This window comes from Hylobates moloch, unplaced genomic scaffold, assembly GCF_009828535.3.
Source record: "Hylobates moloch isolate HMO894 unplaced genomic scaffold, HMol_V3 SCAFFOLD_1, whole genome shotgun sequence".
NCBI classification, from domain to species: Eukaryota; Metazoa; Chordata; class Mammalia; order Primates; family Hylobatidae; genus Hylobates; species Hylobates moloch.
The window spans coordinates 100,163,919-100,174,948 of NW_026652276.1; the positions used below are offsets into that span (position 1 = coordinate 100,163,919).

Sequence of the window (11,030 nt, forward strand, 5' to 3'; positions counted from 1 at the left end):
GCCCCTAAATCCACAATGTACCCCACGGGACAGCAGGCAGAAAGACCTCCAGGTACACAGCGCACACCCAGGCACATTCACACAGACCTCTGCACGCAGGAGCCTCTGCACCCCACGCTGATCCTGGTGGCTGGGGAGGAAGAGGGAAGTGTGGAGCTGGGACTCGGGTGGGTGCACCGCTGCCCCTGCTCTAATAAGCCGGTGGCCCAGGCTCTTAACTCCTACAAGGTTCTCCATCCCACCTATAAAGTGAGCTCAAGGCTCGGTGCGGTGGCTCACGCCTGTGATCCCAGCACTTTGGGAGGCCGAGGTGGGCGAATCACTTGAGGTAAGGAGTTCGAGACCAGCCTGGCCAACATGGTGAAACCCCGTCTCTACTAAAAATACAACAATTAGCCTGGCCTGGCCTGGCACGGTGGCTCACGCCTGTAATCCCAGCACTCTGGGAGGCCGAGGTGGTAGGATCACCTGAAGTCAGGAGTTCAAGACCAGCAGGGCCAACATGGCGAAACCCCGTTTCTACTAAAAATACAAATATCAGCCGGGCACAGTGGCCTGCACCTGTAATCTCAGCTACTTGGGAGGCTGAGGCAGGAGAATCGTTTGAACCTGGGAGGCAGAGGTTGCAGTGGGCCGAGATCGCGCCACTGCACTCCAGCCTGCGCGGCAGAGCGAGAATCCAACTCAAAATACAATAAAATAATAAAGTGAGATCAGAACACCTTCAGTTCTACCCTGTAAGGAGCCAGGAAAGTGATAGACAATGCCCTTTAGTAACTGTAAACTGCTTTGGAGATGCAGGGAATAATTTTTTTTTATTTTTATTTTTTTTTGAGAGGAGTCTCGCTCTGTCGCCCAGGCTGGAGTGCAGTGGCGCGATCTCGGCTCACTGCAAGCTCTGCCTCCCGGGTTCATGCCATTCTCCTGCCTCAGCCTCCTGAGCAACTGCACCGCCACTGGTTGGTGCAAAATGCAACGGACAAGTTATTCAACATTTTTAAAATAGGACTTCCCCCTATTTCTGATTTCTGAAAGTGCTAACACACTGTGCGTCTCACCAAACTGCAGATTAAGGTGCCATATGCTTCATGATGGGAAAGAACTTCAAAAAGTTACAGGTTTCAAGGAAAAAATCACTAGTGGCCAAAGGGAGGACCACCATATGCTAATCCCTCCCCTTTCGCCAGAAGCCACACTTTCCACCAACAGAAACTCTTGGATTGGTCCAACACTCACACACTTCCAGTTCCATCAGCCAATCAGAATTAAAAGTTTCCCAACGTTTCGGCCCCTCCCCTTAAGTCCAAGCCACTCAGAAGCAAGTTGTCACTGTAAGTCCCGCCTCCAAACCGCTCACTGGGCCAATGGAAAGCCATCTTGTTCCAGGCTTCATTGTCAGACATCTAGGAGAGCCGGTTTTCCTCTCAGCTAGAGAACAAGTGGCTTTCAGCTTCCTGAGTGCTCAGAGTTGCAGGGAGGAGGCCTATTCTGGGATGGAGGAGAGATCTGGCTGAGAGGAGACAGCCCTGGCGTGGCTGGCCTAGATTCCAGGACTACCCTCTACCCAGTACTGGTGGCGATGTGGTGTGAACCACTGAACCACCCAATGTTTACTAAGCACTGTAGCTTAATCTCCACAACGCTGTAGGGGAGGGCGGGTTGTTTAGCCATTTTACAGAAGAGCAAAGTAGATTCTGAGAAGGCTATGGACTAGATCCCATAGGAATTTTTTTTTTTTTTTTTTTTGGAGACAGAGTCTCTTTCTATCGCCCAGGCTGGAGTGCAGTGGCGCGATCTCGGCACACTGCAGCCTCCGTCTCCCGGGTTCAAGCGATTCTCTGGCCTCAGCCTCCTGAGTAGCTGCACCACCACGCCCAGCTAATTTTTTTTTTTTTTTTTGAGACGGAGTTTCGCTCTTGCTGCCCAGGCTGGAGTGCGGTCGTGTGATCTCGGCTCACCGCAACCTCCGCCTCCTGGGATCAAGAGGTTCTCCTGCCTCAGCCTACCGAGTAGCTGGGATTACAGGCATGTGCTACCACGCCCAGCTAATTTTTGTGTTTTTAGTAGAGATGGAGTTTCTCCATGTTAGTCAGGCTGGTTTTAAACTCCCAACCTCAGGTGATCCACCCGCCTCGGCCTCCCAAAGTGCTGGGATTACAGACATGAACCACTGCACCAGGCCATGCCCAGCTAATTTTTGTATTTTTAGTAGAAACAGGGTTTCACCATGTTGGCCAGGCTGGTCTCGAACTCCTGACCTCAAGTGATCCTCCTGGCTCAGTCCTGTAATGCCAACACTTTGGGAGGCCGAAGCAGGAGGATCTCTTGAGGCCAGGAGTTTGAGACCAGTCTGGGCAACATAGTGAGACCTTGTCTCTACCAAAAATAAAAGAATTAGCCGGGCACAGTGGTGTGCACCTGTGGTTCCAGCTACTCAGGAGGCTGAGGTAGAAGGATCGCTAGAGCCCAGGAGTTTGAAGTTGCAATGAGCTCTGATGGTGCCGCTGTGCTCCAGCCTGGGTGACAGAGCGAGACCTTGTCTCTCTCTATACACACACACACACACACACACACACACACACGTATATATGTATATATATACATATGTGTGTGTGTGTATCTGTGTGTGTATATATATACACATACATATATACATAAAATATATGTGTATATATATATATATATATAGAGAGAGAGAGAGAGAGAATAAAGCACCAATCAAGTATTAGTGCCATTTATAATGGAGATAGGCCAGGCGCCGAGGCTCACGCCTGTAATCCCAGCATTTTGAGAGGCCGAGGCGGATGGATCACTTGAGGTCAGGAGATCAAGACCAGCCTGGCCAACATAGCAAAACCCCTTCTCTACTAAAAATACAAAAATTAGCCGGGCATGGTGGCACATGCCTGTAATCCCAGCTACTCTGGAGGCTGAGGCAAGAGAATCACTTGAACCCAGGATGTGGAGGTTGCAGTGAGCCGAAATGATGCCACTGCACTCCAGCCTGGGCAACAGAGCTAGACTCAGTCTCAAAAAAAAAAAAAAAATTTTTTTTTTTTAAGAGACAGGATCTTGCTCTTTCACCTAGACTGGAGTGCAGTGGCACAATCATAGCTCGCTGCAACCTCAAACTCCTGGGCTCAAGAGATCTCCCACCTCAGCCCCCTGAATAACTGAGACTACAGGCACATGTCACCACACCCAGCTAATTATTATATTTTTTGTAGAGACAGAGTCTTGCTATGTTGCCCAGGCTGGTCTTGAACTCCTGGTCTCAAGCCATCCTCCTGCCTTGGCCTCCCAAAGTGCTGGGATTACAGACATGAGCCACCTCGCCAGGCCATAATAAGCCACGTTGAATCTTCATACTTGCCAAGCTGAAAGCCTTGGCATCTCAGGATTCTGGTGACCAAGACTTCCTCCTCTGGATTTTTGTTTTTGAGTGTTTCCCTCTTAGACCCCTCTTCTCCCCGTCCCACTGTGAAATCAATGCCAAGTCTTCTGCCATCCCCCTTATCACACCCATCCAGTGACCTATCTGGACAATTCCCCAATCTACGAATCAAGTCTCAACCTTCCAGGCTGTCTCCAACTATCTATGGGACATCTGTGTTGTGATGAGAGCAGTGAAATAAAAGATGTGAATGATTTGCAGGAAATGACCTGGATCCCTCATATGCTTTTTCTCTTTTTATTTTATTTTTTAAATTTTTCGTAGACACAGCATCTTGCTACGTGCCCAGGCTGGTCTCAAACTCCTAGCTTCAAGTGATCCGCCCACCTTGGCCTCCCAAAGTGCTGGGATTACAGGCGTGAGCCACCACCTCTGGCCAATACCTTGCATGCTTCACAACCTTCACAATCAGCTCCTCTTGCAGACAGAGGAAGGAGACCAGAGATGAAAGGGTTAAGTAATTGGCTCCAAGTCACAAAGCCAGTGAGTGCCTAAAAGCCTTGCTCAGAATGATAGACTAAAAGGAATCATCTAGATCATCCCACAAGGCAGATATCAGAGACGCCACACTCTCCTGGTGAGTCATAAAGTCACGGCTTTCTCAGCCTCAAAAAGGACATAGCACCCAACTTCCAGTAAGGATTAAATAAGGTAATGTGTGTAAAGTGCCTGGCAGAGCATTCCTGGCACAACATTTCAATTGATGGTAGGTTTTATTATCCAGCCAACTGGAGCAGCAATTCTCACATGGGGTGTATCACAGCCTGTACTTTGGAATTCAGGCATAACAGAAGCCTCTTGTTTATTCCGCAGTCAGGACTGTCAGGGCTCGAGGAACACCCACAGGAACTTCAGGAATCAGGCAAGAGAAAGAGGGAAAATCACTACGCGTGACCATGAACTGTTTTGTTTGATTTTTGGAGACTGGGTCTTGCTCTTTTGCCCAGGCTGGAATGCAGTGGCACAAACACAGCTCACTGCAACCTCAAACTCCTGGGCTCAAGTGATCCTCCCGTCTCAGCCTCCCACGTAGTTGGCAGCACCGACACGCACCACGAGGCCCTGCTAATTTTTAAAAAATTTTTTGTAGACGCAGAGTCTCACCATGTTGCCCAGACTGGTCTTGAACTCCTGGGCTCAAGTGATCCTCCCGCCTCGGACTCCCAAAGTGCTGGGATTACAGGTGTGAGCCACCGCACCTGGCTATAAACTATTTACTTATTTATTTATTTATTGAACAGAGTTTTGCTCTTGTTGCCCAGGCGCGATCTTGACTCACTACAACCTCTGCCTCCTAGGTTCAAGAGATTCGTCTGCCTCACCCTCCCAAGTAGCTGAAATTACAGGCATACACCACCACACCTGGCTAATTTTGTATTTTTTAGTAGAGAAGGGGTTTCACCATGTTGGTTAGTCTGGTCTCAAACTCCTGACCTCAGGTCATACATCCACCTTGACCTCCCAAAGTACTGGGATTACAGGTGTGAGCCACCATGCCAGGCTTAATATAAACTTCTTTTAGAACAGGGATGATGTCGGCCGGGCGCAGTGGCTCACGCTTGTAATCCCAGCACTTTGGGAGGCCGCGGTGGGCGGATCACGAGGTCAGGAGATCGAGACCATGGTGAAACCCCGTCTCTACTAAAAATACAAAAAATTAGCCGGGCGTGGTGGCGGGCGCCTGTAGTCCCAGCTACTCGGAGAGGCTGAGGCAGGAGAATGGCGTGAACCCGGGAGGCGGAGGTTGCAGTGAGCCGAGATCGTGCCACTGCACTCCAGCCTAGGGGACAGAGCGAGACTCTGTCTCAAAAAAAAAAAAAAAAAAAAAAAAAGAACAGGGATGATGTCATAGTTATTTTTATGCCGCTGTTACTTAGGTACTTAGTTCAGTTCTTGGCACACAGTAGGTGTTCAATTCGTATTTATGAATGTATGAATGCCTCCAGCCTATGTCTGCAGTTGGGGACAGTGAGAACAGACCGATCACTTATCTCAGGTCACCCAGTTGACCTGAGGTAAAGATAAAACTTGACTCCTGGTATCCCTGTTTTTTGTTTGTTTGTTTTGTTGTTTTTTTTTTGTTTTTTTGTTTTTTTTGAGACGGAGTCTTGCTCTTTCACCCAGGCTGGAGTGCAGTGGCACGATCTCGGCTCACTGCAGGCTCCGCCCCCCAGGGTTCACGCCATTCTCCTGCCTCAGCCTCTCCAAGTAGCTGGGAACTACAGGCGCCCGCCACCTCGCCCGGCTAATTTTTTGTATTTTTAGTAGAGATGGGGTTTCACCGTGTTAGCCAGGATGGTCTCGATCTCCTGACCTCATGATCCGCCCGCCTCGGCCTCCCAAAGTGCTGGGATTACAGGCGTGAGCCACCGCGCCCGGCCTGTTTGTTTTGTTTTTGTTTTTGTTTTGAGACGGAATCTCACTCTGTTGCCCGGGCTGGAGTGCAGTAGTGCCATCTTAGCTCACTGCAACCTTTGCCTCCCAGGTTCAAGCCATCCTCCTGCCTCAGCTTTCCGAGTAGCTGAGATTACACCCAGCTAATTTTTTTGTATTTTTAGTAGAGATGGGGTTTCACCATGTTGGCCAGGCTGGTCTTGAACTCCTGACCTCAAGTGATCTGTCTGCCTTGGCTTCCCGGCCTGTTTTTTTTTTTTTTTTTTGAGACAGAGTCTCCCTCTGTCCCTCTGTCCCTCTGTCCCCCAGGCTGGAGTGCCGTGTGGTGGGATCTCAGTTCATGGCAACCTCTGCCTCCTGGGTTCAAGCAATTCTCTGCCTTAGCCTCCCAAGTAGCTGGGATTACAGGCACCCACCACCACACCCAGCTTTTTTTTTTTTTTTTTAAGTAGAGACAGGGTTTCATCATGTTGATCTCACATGTTTCATCACATTTAGTAGAGACAGGGTTTCATCATGTTGGTCATCACCTGATCTCAAGTGATCCGCCTATCTGGGCCTCCCAAAATGCTGATATTACAGGCATGAGACACTGTACACCCTGATTCCTAGTATCCTAATCCCAAACCAATCCATAGCCCAGCCTCACATTATACTTCTGAAGGTTAGAAGTGTGACTAGCGTGCTTAGATGTACGTGAAGTTTCACATCTGTGCTCCCCCAGTCGTCAGCTTCCTCTTTCCCATGCACATAAACCAATACTGGCTACAATGTCTGTTCATTTATTCAGCAAGCATTATTGTCATCTTCTCTGGGGCTGGTTAATTCCACTTCTTCTTACAAGTAGCTCACTTTAGCTGGCTATTAAAAATACACTGTTTTGGGCCGGGCGCGGTGTCTCATGCCTGTAATCCCAGCACTTTGGGAGGCTGAGGCAGGCGGATCACGAGGTCAGGAGATCAAGACCATCCTGGCTAACATGGTGAAATCTCGTCTTTACTAAAAATACAAAAAATTAGCCAGGCATGTTGGTGGCAGGCGCCTGTAGTCCCAGCTACTCGGGAGGCTGAGGCAGGAGAATGGCATGAACCCGGGAGGCGGAGCTTGAGGTGAGCCGAAATCGCACCGCGGGACTCCAGCCTGGGCGACAGAGCAACACTTGGTCTCAAAAACAAAAACAAAACCAGTTTTATTTATTTATTTTATTTTATTTTATTTTTGAGATGGAGTTTCACTCTTGTTGCCCAGGCTGGAGTGCAATGGTGCTATCTTGGCTCACTGCAACCTCCGCCTCCTGGGTTCAAACGATTCTCCTCCCTCAGCCTCCTGAGTAGCTGGGACTACAGGCATGTGCCACCATGCCCAGCTAATTTTGAATTTTTAGTAGAGACAGATTTCTCCATGTTGGTCAGGCTGGTCTCGAACTCCTGACCTCAGGTGATCCACCCGCCTCAGCCTCCCAAAGTGCTGGGATTACAGGTGTGAGCCACCATGCCTGGCCTAGGTTAGACCAGCCTGGGCAACATAGCAAGACTTTGTCTCTACAAAAAAAATTAAAAATTAGCCAGGTGTGGTGGTGCACACCTGCAGTCCCAGCTACTCAGGAGGATGATGTGGGAGGATCGCTTGAGCCCAACAAGTCAAGGCTGCAGGGAGCCCTGATCGTGCCACTGCACACTGCAGTCTGGGTGACAGAGCAAGATCCTATCTTAAAAAAAAAAAAAAAAAGCCCAACACTTTTTTATCTGGAGAATATTTAACAAACACAAAACCAGAGAGAATACATATTTCAAAGCATCACTTTGTATATGATAAATATATATAGTTTTAGCCAGGTGTGGTGGCTCATGTCTGTAATCCCAGCACTTTGGGAGGCTGAGGCGGGTGGATCACTCGAGACTAGCCTGGCCAACATGGTGAAACTCGGTCTCTACTAAAAATACAAAAATTAGCTGGGTATGGTGGGGCATACCTGTAATCCCAGCTACTTGGGAGGCTGAGGCAGGAGAATAGCTTGAATCTGGGAGGCGGAGGTTGCAGTGAAAATTTACAGGACAATCTAATTTCTTCCACAAGTAAGTTGGAAGAAGAGACAGAGAGATGGAGAGGAAATCTACAGATTAAAAGAAAATTAAGACTGGGCACGGTGGCTCACACCTGTAATCCCAGCACTTTGGGAGGCTGAGGCAGGCAGATTGCTTGAGATCAGGAGTTCGAGATCAGCCTGGCCAACATGGTGAAAACCCATCTCTACTGAAATTACAAAGATTAGCCAGGCTGGGCGTGGTGGCTTATGCCTGTAATCTCCGCACTTTGGGAGGCCAAGGCCGGTGGATCACGAGATCAGGAGTTCAAGACTATCCTGGCCAACATGGTGAAACCCCGTCTCTACTAAAAATACAAAAATTAGCTGGGTGTGGTGGTGTGCGCCTGTAGTATCAGCTACTGGGAAGGCTGAGGCAGGAGAATCGCTTGAACCTGGGAGGCGGAGGTTGCCGTGAGCCAAGTTTGGGCCATCGCACTCCAGCCTGGGCAACAGAGTGAAACTCCATCTCAAAAAAAAAAAAAAAAAATTAGCCGGGCGTGGTGGCATACACCTGTAATCCCAAGTACTCGGGAAATTGAGACAGGAGAATTGCTTGAACTCGGCAGGAGGAGGTTGCAGTGAGCCGAGATCCCACCATTGCACTCCAACCTGGCTAACAGAGCGAGAGTCAGTGAAAAGAGAGAAAGAAAGGAAAAAAGAAAAGAAATAAAGAGAGAAAGAGAGGGAAGGGAGGGGAGGGGAAGAAGGGAAGGAAGGAAAAAGGAAGGAAAGGAAAAGAAAAAAAAAGAATCTTGTGGCCAAATGTATGGGGGTTTTTTCCCACACACCAAGCAAGCAGTCAATTCTGCAGCCGGCGTCTTTCAACCCAGTTCAATCTGGACACCACTTGGAGATAGTGACAGATCCCACAGGTGGAGACTCAGTCCCCCATTGAGTGGAGACTGTCCCCCACTACCAATGCCACTTACAAGCCTCAGGTTATTCTACCTGCACTTCTGACTGACCGGTTATATACTGGGAGAAAACCCCCCGTTGGGTTCAATTAATTTGCTAGAGCGGCTCACAGAACTCAGGGAATCACTCACTTATATTCACCTGTTTATTATAAAGCATATTACAAAGGCTACAGATGGGCCAGGTGTGGTGACTCATGCCTGTAATCTCAGCACTTTGGGAGGCTGAGGTGGGAGGACTGCTTGAGGCTAGGAGTTCGAGACCAGCCTGGGCAACATAGCAAGACTCCATCTCTAAAAATAAATAAATAAAATGAACAAACAAACAAACAAACAAAAACAAAGGATACAGATTGGGCAGAAGCAGTGGCTCAAGTCTGTAACCCTAGCACTTTGGGAGGCCAAGGAGGAAGGATTACTTGAGCTCAGGAGTTCGAGACCAGCTTGTGCAACATGGTGAAACCCTGTCTGTACAAAAAATACAAAAAAATTAGCCGGGCATGGTGGTGCAAGCCTATAGTCCCAGCTACTTGAGAGGCTGAAGCAGGAGGATCACTTGGGCCAGGGAGGCGGAGGTTGCAGTGAGCTGTGATGGTGCCACTGCACTCCAGCCTGAGAGACAGAGTGAGAGCCTGTCTCAAAAACAAAAGCAAACAAAAACAGGGCTGGGTTCCTTCCTGTAATCCCAGCCCTTTGGGAGACCAAGGCAGGAAGATCACTTGAGGCCAGGAGTTCAAGACCAGCCTGGCCAACATGGCCAAACCCCATTTCTATTAAAAATACAAAAATTAACCAGGCACGGTGGCACATGCCTGTAATCCCAGCTACTTGGGAGGCTGAGGCAGGAGGATTGCTTGAACCTGGGAGGCGGAGGCTGCATTTCAGCCTGGGTGACAGAGTGAGACCCTGTCTCAGAAAAAAGAAAACAAAACAAAACTATACAGATGAAGACATGCCTAGGGTGAGGCATGGGGAGTGGGGTTGGGAACTCCATGTCCTCCCAGAGTGCACCACCCTCCAAGAACCTCCACATTCTCACCTCTCCAGAAGCTCTCCAAACCCAGTCCTCTTGAGCCTTTTACAGGGGCTTCCTTGGATAGGCATGATTGACACCGGTATAGAAGTGTGATTGGAAGCCGGGGCGCGGTGGCTCACGCCTGTAATCCCAGCACTTTAGGAGGCCAAGGTGGGCGGATCACTAGAGGTCGGGAGTTCGAGACCAGCCTGACCAACATGGAGAAACCCTGTCTCTACTAAAAATACAAAATTAGCCGGGTGTGGTGGCGCATGCCTGTAATCCCAGCTACTCGGGAGGCTGAGGCAGGAGAATTGCTTGAACCTGGGAGGCGGAGGTTACAGTGAGCCAAGATCGCGCCATTGCACTCCAGCCTAGGCAACAAGAGCAAAACTCTGTCTCAAAAAAAAAAAAAAAAAAAGAAATGTGATTGGACAAAAAGGGTACCACCTAATACTAACAGACCGAGTGGGGAAGCCCAGCCAGGCCTGTCTGTTCAGATTCTCCTTGGCCTCTCTCTGTGTAGTGTTCCTTCCTCCAGGGGATGAGGCAGGACCCCTTCTGAAATGAGGGTCTCATGACCCACAATCAGAGAAGGTAGGTCAGAGCATCTCTTAATAACCAGCTTCAGACAGAACGGCAGGGGAAGAAGATTCCAGTATATTTTTAGTTTCTATGGCCTGCCTAGGTGAGAAAAAGGAGCAGGAGAGAGGAGGCCAGGAGGAGGTCAGAGACAGAGAGACTGTTTTCTGAAGCCTGCTTCTGAGGCCAAAAGTGCCCCCACGTTCTAACAAAAGACCGTCTTTCACTTTTATCACTCTGAAGCTGTTGCGAAGTTGCTTCGGGAATTGAGGACATAGGCCAACTACTCTAACAAGAGAAGGGCCGATTGTTTTAGTTACTTAGGAAATAACAAGGGCTTTGGGAGTTATGAGCCAAGAACCTTGGATCTATATATAGGATCTATAAATGGATATATAGATAATAGCACAGTGCCCTTAAAAAAGAGACCTGAGAGAGACCCTCCTCTCTTCTCCGTGTGAGGTTAGGGCGAGAAGATGACACACGTGATGAAGTGAACCCTCTCCAGATGCCATTTTGGCTGGTGCTTTGATCTTGGACGTCCCAGATTCCAAAACTTTGAGAGAGAGATATATATATATATAT

At 48.9% G+C, this 11,030-nt stretch overlaps 1 protein-coding gene across 2 annotated transcripts in view; it reads left to right on the forward strand.

The window, feature by feature from the left end:
- COL26A1 (collagen type XXVI alpha 1 chain) overlaps window positions 1-11,030 on the forward strand; it is a 553,406-nt gene that overhangs the window by 156,320 nt on the left and 386,056 nt on the right. The window lies entirely within an intron of this gene.